Here is a 14719-nt window from a genome sequence, read left to right as displayed (position 1 = left end):
GTAGGTGTAAAATAGTTTTAAAACTACAAATATTTTTAAGATAATATGAGGTTACAAAATATTTTTTGAAGCATCATCGCACACCACAGTGCACACTTTTTCTTGCTTTAAAAATAGCAAATGCTTCCTAACACAAACACCCATGTCTCGCCTTCAGCCATAGATGAACCCAAGAACCCAGACAGCTCATCACATCACTGACCTCGCTATTGAGATGGCAAATCCTATCTCGCTCAGTACAAGTCATGCCTGGTCTACCACAGCAGGGTCATTGGGGTCAAGGTACGCTTTTGTTATTTATCAAGGAGCAAATCCTTTGAATGACAGCAGGAGTCTGGTTCTTACCTTCACAAAAGGAAAGTTTTGCTTGAAAAAAGCTGCAATGCTGAAAACATTAGACTGTAGCCAGGAGAAAAATCATAACTGAGAATTCTTGATTTAAACTTGCAAAATTCCCGTTAAAGTTCATGGCCAAAAATATGTTTATTATTGTGACATGCAACTTTCTGTCAGCAATGAAAAGAAAGTAAATTCGCTGTGTAATTCATAATCGCTGGAATTACCACCGCTGCATCTGAGGATGTTTCAAAAACGTCCCAGTTTGTAGACGTTAAATCTTGTTTATTTTGTGTAGTAGCATAATGAATATAGCAGTGTTTGTAAACTTTTATCCTGTCGTATAAAAGTGCAAAGTAGGTGTGTTCACTGCAAACTTCATAATCACATTTGTGAGTGCATCATTGTTGCAGAAAGGCTTGAATAAACTCCACAATAAATACATCAAGTAACCTTACTTGGTATTTTGACTCTGAACTGAATATCTGTTTCATTGCTGTCTCTTGTGCTGATGTGACACAGCAGGAAAGAAGACATGCACATGTGAATGGTGGGCAGCGAGAACCAGCTCATTTGCATTTAAAGGCATAGGCAACAAAACAGCTGCACTGTAATCTTACTTCAAATTTCACATAATCAGCATCATATAATACATGATCTGATGTATATTTTGAGCTGAAAGTTTACAAAGAAATTCTGGAGAAACTAAATACTAATCTTACATCTTGTAAAAGAGGTGAATTAGGAGCCCGTTAACACAAGGTAAAATGTGTGTCTTTTGACCATTTGTGTTCAGATTTCATCACACTTTGCATTATGTTTACGGGAGTGCTAAGTAGCAATGCACAAGTACTTGTAGGCCTGTCATGATAGATATTTTTGAAAATATTGCAATAAGTGATATCATTGTCATTTTAAGATCATTTTATGTCGCTGATCACAAAAGCATGCAAATGGCATAAACAGTTTAAAGGGACAAAACAATTAGTTTAAAAACTAGGAGTCAGCCTTTCTAGCACAGTTCGGTTTTAACTCTGTCAGTTTAAAACTAGATTAGAGACACATCTCTTTGCATTTGCATACGCATAAAACACAAATGCTTTTGGAATCCAAATCCTCTAAAGGATTGTTAGTCTGTATTATTTAGAGCAATCGGAGCCGGGAACACTTCCCAACAGACATTAGAATATGAACGCCATTTGCGCTTATGTTGGTCTGTTTTTATTCCAAAGACTGTAGCTCTGCACAAGAAGTTTTTCTAGAGAAGAAATAGTCATGCCCAACTGAGCCTGGTTTCTCTCGAGGTTGTTTTCCTTCACTTTCGTCAATTAGTGAAGTTTGTGTTGATAGGTTTGCTCATAAGTTTATAATAATGACATGTTTTCAAATAGAATGAATGAAGTTTTTTGGTTGTTTCGACTTACTCTTGAAGTGCTCAAAAGTGGAAAAGCTCAACATTTTTTAGACCCTGTGCACACCTTACCATTGCTCAGTTGTGATCTGTTTGATCAAAATGCATCTTAATTTTAAGTGTTGAGTAAATCAGGAGATAAGTAACATATTCTTCCATGGATAGGGCCATTTGTTTTAATGATTAATTTGTTTTTGTTTTTAAGTTAGTCATTGAACATTCGTTGAGGAGTCTCACAACATCTAAGTTGTACTTTGGGAACATTTGGAGCAAAAAAGTGAGACCACTTGAAAATTCTCTATAACAAATATTTAGTTTACATAATTTTTGTTTTACTCTCCAAATTTTTGAAAACATTGCTTTCAGAATATTGTCATTTAGAGCATTTCATTTGCATAAAATGACAAAATAACAACACTATACAACTTTTTTTGAATTCAGAAGAATTGTGAAATAAGTATTTGTTGGAATAACCTTGATTTTCTTTTAAAACAAATAAAAATAATTAGCAATAATAACAAAATATTTGTTAACTGTCATTTTCTGGGGGGAAAAGGGCTCTTAATTACAATATATTTCATTTGAAATTGAGGCGGCATGGTGGCATAGTGGTGAGGACTGTCCCCTAACAGCGAGAAGGTCACTGGTTCGAGTCCTGACTGGGCCAGTTGGCATTTCTATGTTTGCACAATCTCCGGGTGCTCCGGTTTCGACCACAATCCAAGAACATGCAGTGTAGGTAAATTGAATGAACTAAATTGGCTGTAGTGTGTGTGTGTGTGTGTGTGTGTGTGTGTGTGTGTGTGTGTGTGTGTGTGTGTGTGTGTGTGTGTGTGTGTGTGTGTGTGTGTGTGTGAATGTGAGAGTGTATGGGTGTTTCCAAGTACTGGAAGGGCATCCGCTGCATAAAACAAATGCCAGAATAGTTGGTGGTTCTGTCCGCTGTGGTGACCACTAATAAATTAGGGACTAAGCTGAAGGAAAATAAATGAATGAAATTGAAGGTAAGAAGATTTTTTTCAGACTTCTAAATAAGTATAAAAATTCAAGTGTATTCTTGAGAATCTTTAGTCTCCCAATTGCTATAGCTTTATGTGTGACTTTAGGGAGTTGTATGTGTTTTTAAAGAGAAAGGTGGAGATAAAATCCCTACAAGAAAGACGAAGAGCAGCTGCGACAGGGAAAAGACAGAACACAATACTAGAGGTCAAATCCTGACAGGTGTGATCAAACTCATCACGGCCTCTCAGGATAAGGAACTCACAGCCACCGCAGGGGGTCACACTGCACTTGTCACAGCCAATCAGACACAACCCCAGCATGAGCACTGCCTGTGTTTGTGTCTCCTCACTGAGAGACTTTTCTAGCCAATCATCTCCATCGATTCTGGGTTTGACTGACAGGGATGAGGAGAGAATTGCAAAGCGTGCAATAAAGGTCAGTGGAGCTGGAAGTAGTTTTGTAAACTGCTCTAGACATGTGTTTCTACAAGATAAAATTTGTGTCTTCAATCGTAAGTGTTTTCAGTTTTGTTTCAGTGTCATAATTGTTATGTTTAATATTTTGCATTAGGTTATATTTTAGTTTTAAAGTTTTTGTAATTTTATAGACAAAACAGTGATATATTGAAAGGTTATTTAATATTAGTTACTGTATTTAGGTGAATATATTTTATAAAAGCCATTTATTCCTGTGACTGAAAGCAGAATATTCAGAATAGTTACTTATTTTTTCATTGTTATGTTAACCTTTGAAAAAAATATAACATTATGATTTGCTTCTTTGTTATATGTATGATCAGTTCTCTCTGGTGTTTAATCGTTAAATAATTCATTAAAATTCTTATTTTTATAAAGAAATCTGTTATATTTTTTTGGATGAAAAAATTGACAAAATTCAAAACAGAATTTATTTGTCTATTTTTTTATTTGTCCATTTATTTATGTATAAGTCTTCATTGTCATAAAAAATAAATTTAAACAGTATCATTTTACTGTATATGTGTGAAATGCAGCTTTGGTAAGCAAAAAAGACTTGAAAATTAAATGTTTCCAAAGTTTTTACTGGTTGTTTGTATACACATAATTTGATTCAATATTATTTAAACACAATCCATGTTATGTTGGGTTACAATAAGCAGTTGGTGCTGAACCCTAGTAAAAAAAAGGTTTATTTAAACCTGTTTATTGCCACTGAAATCAACACCATAAAGCTGTTATTGTGAGTGTGCATGCAAATCTTTTAATTGCCACACTAGTGTGTAACTTCTAGTTAAAGCAGACAGAACTTTGTTAATGTGTGACTGAGCGTATTCACATAGAGATGGGGGTGTGTTTGTTGAGGTCAAGAAGGTCATAAACACACTTTGGCTTTGTGTGAAGTCACAGTTGTATTCTTACACTTGATCACCATGTGGTTTTGAGTAACCACATAATACAGATAGGCTACCAGTCATAAATACATTTAACCTCTTTCTTATAAATTTCTCCTTTGGAAATATATTGTCCTATTTTAACATTCAAAATCCAATAACAGGCATATATCTTTGTCTAAAGCCATGCGGCAAACACATGGCTTGTGAAAAAGTTACTTCCTCACAGAAACCTCCACATGGTTGGGGGAAAAAATTACTTGAGAAGCACAATGTATGGAAGGCCTGGTTAATATATGAATAGAGTGGCCTCTACTGGACATGAGTTTTCATTACAACAACCTTTATTAGCGCCTTTTCATGTGCACGTTCTGTTGATTTGTTTGACTATTATTTAAAGTGATCATTCAGCCAAAAATGAATGTTCTGTCATCATTTACGCACTCTTTACTTACAAACCAGATTGGGTTTCCTTCTTCTGTTGAACACATGATAAACTATCATGTAGAAAGCTGAAATGTGTAACCACTGACTTCCATGTTTTTCATATGATATCAATAGTTACCGGATTTCAGCTTTCGTCAAAATATCCTCTTTTGCTCTGGAAAAAAGCGTTCATTCATCCAATTAAAAAAGAATTAGGGTAATGGTTCACAACTAAATTTTTATCACTTGACCCAAAAATAAATAATTTGCCTTAAACAATATTTTCTCTCTCCATGAGAAAAATTTTACATAACCTGGTACAAAGCATATTTGTCTTGTTGAAAAAAAAAATCAATTTATTTAAATTCTCTTTTTGTTCTATACTAAAGAAGATATAGATTTAATCAAATCAACACTTCTAATAAAATGTTCATTCATCCAATAAAAAAATGCAGGGTAATGATTTCACATTAAATTTGCTCACTTGAGCCAATGAAAAATAAATCATTTGCTTAATATATTTTCATGAAAGTCCATAAAAGTTCGAAGTATATCGAGTTTCTGTTTAATATAAATGCACAGGCCTGTGAAAATCTTACATTGGTTACATTTCTTAGATGAACATTTATATTTTATTATATATTGAACTCAAAATAATTCAAACAAATAATATTAAACTGAAATGAAAGTTACATTTTTAATTGGATGAATTCACAGCTTGAATTTTTATTCAGTGTGTGTTTAACAGAAGAGCAAAAGTCATAAAGGTTTATAACCACTTGAGGGTGAGTAAATAGTAATTATTTTTATTTTTGCCCAAACTATTTTACGCACACACACACACACACACACACACACACACACACACACACACACACACACACACACACACACACACACACACACACACACACACACACACACACACACACACACACACACACACACACATATATATATATAGGCCTACATAATTACTGCACTTCTTGAATTCTTTTATCTTTAATCAAGATTCATAAACTTTTTCATCAACAAAAGACTTTCTATTAGAGTCTACTGTTCCTTTTATATTTTATTCTAAATAAATAAAATTAGAAATCTAAATAAAAATGTATGTGTGTGTGTGTGTGTGTGTGTGTGTGTGTGTGTGTGTGCGTGTGTGTGTGTGTGTATACATACAGGGTGAAGCAGTGGCACAGGTAGTGCTGTTGCCTTACAGCAAGAAGGTTACTGGTTTAATCGTTGGCTCAGTTGGCGTTTCTGTGTGGAGTTTGCATGTTCTCCCTGCATTCGCATAGGTTTCCTCCAGGTTCTCTGGTCTCCCCCACAGACATGCGGTACAAGTGAATTGGGTAGGCTAAATTGTCTTTAGTGTATGAGTGTGTGTGAATGAGTGTTTGTGGATGTTTCAAAACATGCTGGATAAGTTGGTGGTTCATTCTGCTGTGGTGACTCCAGATTAATAAAGGGACTAAGCCGACAAGAAAATGAACGAATGAATGACATAAACATTCAGTTGGAGTCAGAATTATTTGCCCCCCTTTGAACCATTTCTTCTTTTTTAAACATTTCCCAAATGACGTTTAACAAAGCAAAGGAATTTTCACAGTATGTCTGATAATATTTTTTCTTCTGGAGAAAGTCTTATTTGTTTTATTTTGGCAAGAATAAAAGCAGTTTTTAATTAAAAAAAAAAAAAAAACATTTTAAGTTCAAAATTATTAGCCCCTAAATTATTTTTTTCGATAGTCTACAGAACAAACCATCGTTATGCAATAACTTGCCTAATTACCCTAACCTGCCTAGTTAACCTATTAACCTTAAGCCTTTAAATGTCACTTTAAGCTGTACAGAAGTGTCTTGAAAAATATCTGGTAAATATCTGGTATTAGAGATGAGTTATTAAAACTAATATGTTTAGAAATGTGTTGAAAGAATCTCTACATTAAACAGAAATTATGGGAAAAAATAAACAGGGGGACTATGTGTGTTTGTGTGTGTTTGTTTTCAACACATTTCTCATAACTCATTTCTAATAACTGATTTATTCATTCATTTTCTTGTCGGCTTAGTCCCTTTATTAATCTGGGATCGCCACAGCGGAATGAACCGCCAATTTATCCAGCAAGTTTTTACGCAGCGGATGTCCCTCCAGCCGCAACCCATCTCTGGGAAACATCCACACACAATCACACTCTCACTCATACACATGGTCAATTTAGCCTACCCAATTCACCTGTATCGCATGTCTTTGGCCCACACGAAGGCAGGGAGAACATGCAAACTCCACACAGAAACGCCAACTGAGCCGGGGTTCGAACCAGCGACCCAGCGACCTTCTTGCGTAACCTTCTTGTGTAAATATCTGACTTATATCTATCAATAAAAACAGATAAAATGCTTTCAATCCACATCAACACTGGTATTTTGTATTCAACTTTTTATTATTAAAAAGCACATTGGTATGCCATTTTAGTCCTCTTTTCTTGATTTTGTCAAGTTTTGTTTTTGTTGTTGGTTTGATTACTTTTATTGTCATTTCTTAGTCGCTTAATAAAAGGGTCTGCTAATTTAGAACACTTCCTCTGTCGGATCCCTTTCGTGCACCGGCCCTCACTGCAGCCGCCCCAGGAGTCACACACACTCACACTCACACATTATCTCACACACACGCACGCACGCGTGCGCGCACACACACACACAAACACACACACACGCTGACCTTGAGTTTCCATGGCAACCTCACTGCTCCACATGAAGCTTGACATAAGTAAACAGGCATGCATATAAAGACTTACACATTGGTATGTAAAGTCTGTTTACCCCTAACTATAATAATAGTAAGTGTATAAAGAGAATAATAAGGTCGGAAACAGTCATTTAACACACTCTTAAAGCAACCACCTCCATTTCTGAAGAAGAAATTTTGATGTTGATTGACAGAAGAGTGATAGATGAGGTTTTGGGCTTGAACCGACACTGAAAAAATAGGTTAATTAACAGTTTCCCGTGTGATGATTAGCAGGGGCTTTTCTGTTTGATTCATTTCTGCTCTGTCAGACTTTTGATGCTATAATTTTAACTCTGTCAGACAGTTCACCCCAAAAATGAAAACATCTTCACCATTTACTCACAGTCAGATACTTCTAAACATTTATTAATTTATTTTCTCTGATAAAAGATATTCTAAAGCATTTTGGGAAAAAATCAGCCACTAACATTCACAGTAATGAAAATACTATATGGAAGTCAATGGCTGTTTTTTCCCAAGCATTCTTCAGTATATTTTCTTTTATGTATAACAGAAGGCAAGTGGAGGGTGAGTGATGATGGCAGAATATTAATTTGGGTTTTAACTAAACTTTTAACAAAGTGACTTTTATTGACATTGTCAGTTGTTGAATGCTATATGGAATAATCTAAATAAATATTTAAATAACAAAAAAAAAAAAAATCTGTCAGCTTGTAAAACCAGATGACAATTCAAATCTTAAAAGCACAAAAGCTATAAATTATCTTTTAAATGGGGTGGCTCAATTCGAGCCTTGGTTGACATTTCTTTGTGAAGTTTGCATGCTCTCCCTGTGTTGGCATTGGTTTCCTCCAGGTGCTCGGGTTTCCCCCACAGCCCAGAGACATGCGCAATAGGTGCATTGGGTAAGCTAAATTGTCCGTAGTGTTTGTTTGTGAAAGAGAGTATATGGGTGTTTCACACTGATGGGTTGCAGCTGGAAGGGCATCCACTGCGTAAAACATATGCTGGATAAGTTGGCGGTTCATTCCGCTGTGGCGACCCCTGATTAATAAAGGGTCTAAGCCAAAAAAAAAAAATCAGCAGTGATCGAGGACCCATAATGAAGTTCAAAAGCATAAATAAATAGAAAACAAGAATAATACATCTGAAAAAATATTCAAAGGACGTTTCCCACAATGAACAACTTTCCAAGGGACAGAGTTACACACTGTTAACAGTTTCCTTTAGAATCCACAATAACTTACTGGCACCAGTTTGATTTACCCTTTACCTTGCTGTATTTATTTGCAGCATTTTATATCTTTACTGTAAAATATACAGTCATTTTCACAATGCAACTTTAAAATACACTAACATACTGAATAACTGTCCTACAGTAAAAATCAGTTCATATAATTTATTGTAATGTGTATTCATATATAGCGCATTTATCGTGTATGGCCATACACCCAAAGAGCTTTACAATCATGAGGGGAGGGTCTCTCCACTCCATCACCAGTGTGCAGCATCCACTTGGATGATGTGACGGCAGCCACAGGACTTTAGCACCAGTGTACTCACCACACACCAGCTATAGGTGGAGTGGAAAGAGAGTGATGGGAGGTCAAGGGGTGGAAATTTAGCCAGGAGACCAGTGTTACACCCCGACTTGTTTCCAGAAGTGCCATGGGATTTTTAATGGCCACAGAGAGTCAGGACCTCGATTTAACATCTCATCCGAAAGACAGTGCTCACTGACAGTATAGCATCTCCTTCACTAGGGGTATTAGGACTCACACTGGCCTCACTAACACCACTTCCAACAGCAACCTATTTTCCCATGTGGTCTCCTATTCAGGTACTGACCAGCCTCAGCCCTAATTAGCTTCAGTGAGTAACTGGTCTTGCACTGCAGGGTGATATGTCTGTGGCCACACAGTTATGTATTTTACTTTTCTTTAACATTACCTTGCCAATGTGAAACATCTAAGAATGTAGTTGCTGTCTCAATAAAGTGTTGACTCTCAAATAACTTTAAAAAATAAAGATGAAATGTGGTCAACGCCTTTGAATTTTTGCAGTACATTTTTGTGAGATCTGCAAAACAATTGAAACTAATGAAGGTATAAAAGAAGTCTTGTTGTGCACTTCTTCAAAAACAAGCACATCTTGCCAAAACTTCTCCAAAAGAACATTATGTCTCTACAGCATCAATCATTTATTTACAGTCTAACAAAACAATTAGACACAATTAGATGTTGGTTCATTGTTATTCTGAATCAGACCATGACATTTCCCTTAAAGAAAATAGAAATTTTCTTTCTTTCTTTCTTTCTTTCTTTCTTTCTTTCTTTCTTTCTTTCTTTCTTTCTTTCTTTCTTTCTTTCTTTCTTTCTTTCTTTCTTTCTTTCTTTCCATGCTATCATGGAATATTTGCTTTAAGTCTTTCATCAGGACAATATTTATGGCATAATTTTGAAAGCTGCTCTAGTATTAAATGAGTTAAGTGATGCTGCCATTTATGAAGAAAATGAAAATGCTCTTGGATTTCATTGATTTACTGATGATTCCAGTAGCTCACATTTAATTTGTACAACTCTATGTTGTTCATGTTCCATGGGGACACTGTGAGATGGAGGAACTTGTTGCTACTGCAGAATATGAGGAGTTATTTCTGTTTATTTTCCTCAACTTAATTAACACAAGTCAGTCTTCATTAGGGAGAGTCTTTGTATTTGTGGACTGCAGAGCGAGTGGTTGTTCAGAACTATATTTGCCTCTGAAAGCCAATATGAACATGTTGTCAAGACGACAAGGTTGATCCTTTAATAACTGTTTCCAACCAGGGAAAGTACACGGAGAAAAGTTGAAAAGCTGAAGATGTTTACTTTTTAAAGGAAATCAAACAAAGTAATGAAAACGGTTGTTTGAACATGATTTTAATAATCTTATTTATTTTGTACTTAAAAAAAATATTATTTTAAATTTGAAAAATCGCAACACAGTGGCTCAGAGGTTAGCACTGTCCCCTCACAGCAAGTGGGTCTGCTTCGAGTCCCGGCAGGGCCAGTTGGCATTTCTGTGTGGAGTTTGTATGTTCTCCTCCTGTTTTGTGTGGGTTTCCTCCAGGAGCTTCGGTTTCCCCCACAGCCCATTTGTGAATTGAATAAGCTAAATTGGCAGTAGTGTATGTGTGTGAATGTGAGAGTATATGGGTGTTTCCCATTGCTGGGTTGCAGCTGGACGGACATCTGCTGTGTAAAACATATGCTGGATAAGTTGACGGTTCATTCTGCTGTGGCGACCCCTGATGAAAATGAATGAATGAATGAAAATGTTGTCATAATGTAAAATAAAATGATTTGGATGTGCAAAAACGTTTTTCATTATTCTGCTGAGTAAATGCTTGATTAAGATTTATCAATAGGAAGGTGTTTAGATAATTTATAAAAGTAAGCAGTTTCATTTTCTTACTATATTATTACATTATTTTAATGGTAAAACACTGTAATATGCAATAATAAAAACATTTTATGGCCTTACAGCAAGTTTTCCTCATATGCACTGTTAGCAATTTGCTGTAGAATAAAGTAACTTACTGGCAGCAGTTCACCAGTAACTTACTGTAAATCAATTACAGCACAAATACCAGGTTTACAATATTGTATACTTTTACTGTAAAAATACAGTTATTTTCACAATGTGACTTTAAAATACAGTAACAAATTGCATAACTACAGTAAAATAAAGTTCATATTACAGTTAAATTGTGTATAATTTACAAAAATTGTTAACAGTGTGTTGAATAGAGGACCAAACCTACATTCAGTTATATCCTTCTGAGACCCCACCTATTGACTTGTGTCCTTAGTGGTGGACATTGCGTTTTCATGAAATTCCTTTGAATTTTTTGAGCTACTCTTTCAAGTCCTGTTGTACTGTTCAGAGGACATGCTGAGCTTTCTGGTGATATGTCATTTGATTGGCTGGCATGCTAGCAACTACTTCCTACACTGAATCCAAAATGGCAGACATACAATCAAGAACATTTTATGGGAAGGAGAGAGGTATGTAAAATTGAGCTTTTCAAATGTTTTTTCACTATTATTATTACTACACACATATTTGTTTATTAAAGTGTCAGGAACAATACATTTAACTTTCAAAGCTGTTAATTTGTTTGTGTTTTAAAATATCATCCTTTTTCAAATATCCACTATAGTGGACACCATGCAGGACCATCTTAATGTAATTAATATCTGCATGTTGTAGGGGACAGAAATTAAGATTCTTTATAAGATAGTTGAGGGAGACTCTGATTTAGAGTTTGACAATCAGAAAATTAGATAATCAGAGACAATTAGAGAATGACAATCAGTTTTAAATCACTTTTATGTTAAATTTGTTTTGGATTAACATCACTTTTTCATCATGTTTTTTTTTTATTATTTTTTTTTAGTTCGGCTCTTTCAGATTAAACTGTTTCGGGAATTTCAATACAAAAGAATAAAATAGCTTTTGTTTTGTTTTTGTTACATTATTATTGGATTATTATCCCTTTACAGCCCTATCCTGTACAGTTTTGTTGTCTGAGTGGCTGTCGTTTTGAACTAAAATGGTCCTGTGGTCCACTACAGTGGACATGCTGTAAAATTAAAAACAAAAACAAATCGTAAAAACTCTAAATTGAAGAATTTGTGGATGAAGAAAATCAAAGAAAAAAAAAGATTTTTTTCTTTTCTCTGGGTCTTAGGAAGATATAAGTTTGTTTTAGAAAGTGAAATAAAAACAAATGTTTTTTTGTTAATTTATGTAAAATTAGGGGCGAAACGGTGGCTCAATGGTTAGCACTGTCACCTCACAGCAAGAAGGTCGCTGGTTTGAGTCCCAGCTGGGTCAGTGAGGGGGGTCTGGATGCAGACCTGGTGCAGTGCAATCTGAGCTGCATCCAATGCTTTTTAATGTGCTCACCTAACCCCACCGATAACCCTACCCCTCACAGTGACGTCACTCACTCCACTGAGTGCATTGTGTCTGACATTGCATTGCTGAGTGATGCAATCTCAGTTTGCATCACAAAGGCTGCATCCAGTTACTATTGGGGTCAATTGGCATTTCTGTGTGAAGTTTGCATGTTCTCCCAGTGTTTGTGTGGGTTTCCTCAGTGTTCTCCGGTTTCACCCGCAGGCGAAAGACATACTGTACAGGTGAATTGAATAAGCTACAGTAAATTGGCCGTAGTATGAGTGTGTATGGATGTTTCCCAGTAATGGGTAGCAGCTGAAAGGGCAACTGTGTAATATAGCTGAAGAAAAATTATTGAATGAATGTAAATTCCCTGCATGACAGATTATATTTGTTACTTTTCTGTATTATGTTGCTGTTAAAGGAATCTGTATGACGCCGTACATCATATGAACTCTGAGAACAGCACAAGTTTCCTCTAATAAAGTATAACTCTAAGTTGAATCCTCATATGATTCTCTTATCATTAAGTGGGTTTGAACATTATAAATCATCCTGTAAACAGAAAAGCTATTTTTATTTCAGTGGGTTGGTATGTGAAATACTAATGAAACATTTTTTATAGGTATAGGTGATACTCTCTGCCTCCCTCCCTCTCGTTTTCTCTGTTGTGTGTGATGTGTATATAGGTATATGTTTCAGATATATAAGATTTATGCATTTAAATTTAGAGCTCTTTCTCACATTAAACAAAAACTATTGCAATGTTTTTAGACATTTCTAATGCTTTTTTGGACAAAATAATTCTAATGTTTTAACTTGAGAAGAGTTGAGAAACCAATATTTGGTGTAATAACCTTAATTATTATAATTATTTATCCCAATATATTAACTTATTTTAATTGTCATAAAAAATCTAAATGTAAGTGTCCATTTGTATTTGAAAGACCCCATCTTTATGTGCATCACACCTTTATAAAATAGATTAAATATTAACATTTTACACAAATTAGTGAATCCTTAAATAATTCAATCATAATCCTGAATAGAAATATTAACATTTTACAAACAAAAAAATAATTTATCCATTTTCCCCCATCTATCCTTTCTTTTTCATTTTAAGCATTACACCTTTCTCTCCCTGCTTGTTGTAACCACATGCGTCATAGTTGTCACCGCTGGTTATAATGGTGTACTGTAGTCCAGAGACAGTCAGACAGTCAGTCTTCACATATGGTGTCCCACACACACACACACACATGCTCAGTCTGCTGTGACTTAAGGGCACACACAGATGTATAAACAAACATATTTACACACATATAAAAGACCTTTATAAATGACCCTCTGTGTCCATCAAGAGTTCAAGTCTGTCCCATTAGTGAAGACCTCCCTCCTTCAGCATCTTCAGCCTCTGCTTCTCCCCCATTCACTGCTCATTTCCTGTTACTTGGTTACCGGTTGCCTCGAACTGCTTGGGCCAATTGCGTTGCCATGGCAACCATGCCCATTCTGTCATCTCCCAACAGCCTCTTGGCTCTCCTGTCCTGACATTCCCCGCTGCCCCCCAGCCCGAGCGCCCGGGTCCTGGCCCACCCTGCGCCAATGTCCCGCGAGGCTGTCTGTGTGTGTTTGCCCGCCTGTGTTCAGTCGTGTGTTTCTTCCCTCCCCCCCGATTCTTCCTCAGTCAGGACGACAAACAGACCGACCACCTCCCTGTACAAGCAATTTAACACCTGCTGAAGAATTCATGCCTGATCTGCATGGAAAGACAGAGGTGAAGAGACAAACCCTGCTGAAATAAACAACAGAAGCCATCATATAATTTGTAATGTTTTGTCATGGATATGTGGGAAATTGCATTGGTTTTAATGAAACTGTAATGGTGGTTTAAATATCCACTGGTAATTGTTTGGGCCTTCTATTGGTGGCATGTTGAAAACAAGAAATCCTAATAGAATAAGTCCCAAAACACATTAGATATCGTTAAAACTGGTTTTGATCGGCAGACTTTGATGGATTGTATTGTTCTAAAGATATGTGTAATCTATTAGTAGTTCTGTGATGGCTTCCATTGTTTGCTTTTGTTTTTCAGCAGCAAGGACTGAGGCAAGAAACTGGAAACAGCTATTCATAGTTGTTCCTGGAGAAATAAAACACAGAACAAAATGCCCAAACAAGTATAAAATGTAGCATGTTGGTGGTCCTCGATGACTTAAATTCAATATTTTACTGATTTTGAAGTCTTATGATGCTAATTAGTTTGAATCTCTTGTGGCGAAATGTTTAGAAGAGTGATTTTTTTCCCTCGATGCTCTGCATTCAGAATATATATTTTTTTATAAATGAAATAAGTGAGATAGTTCGGTCATTACTCTGGAAAAAATAAATGAAGTGAATTAACTGATTGGATTTATTTAGCATCTCCCAGACAAAAGCCTACAGCATTATAAGTGCAGTTTCGCGACTGAACTTT

The sequence above is a fragment of the Danio rerio genome, chromosome 8 (genome assembly GCF_049306965.1).
Source record: "Danio rerio strain Tuebingen ecotype United States chromosome 8, GRCz12tu, whole genome shotgun sequence".
In the NCBI taxonomy this organism is placed as follows: Eukaryota; Metazoa; Chordata; class Actinopteri; order Cypriniformes; family Danionidae; genus Danio; species Danio rerio.
This window is presented reverse-complemented; position numbering follows the sequence as displayed.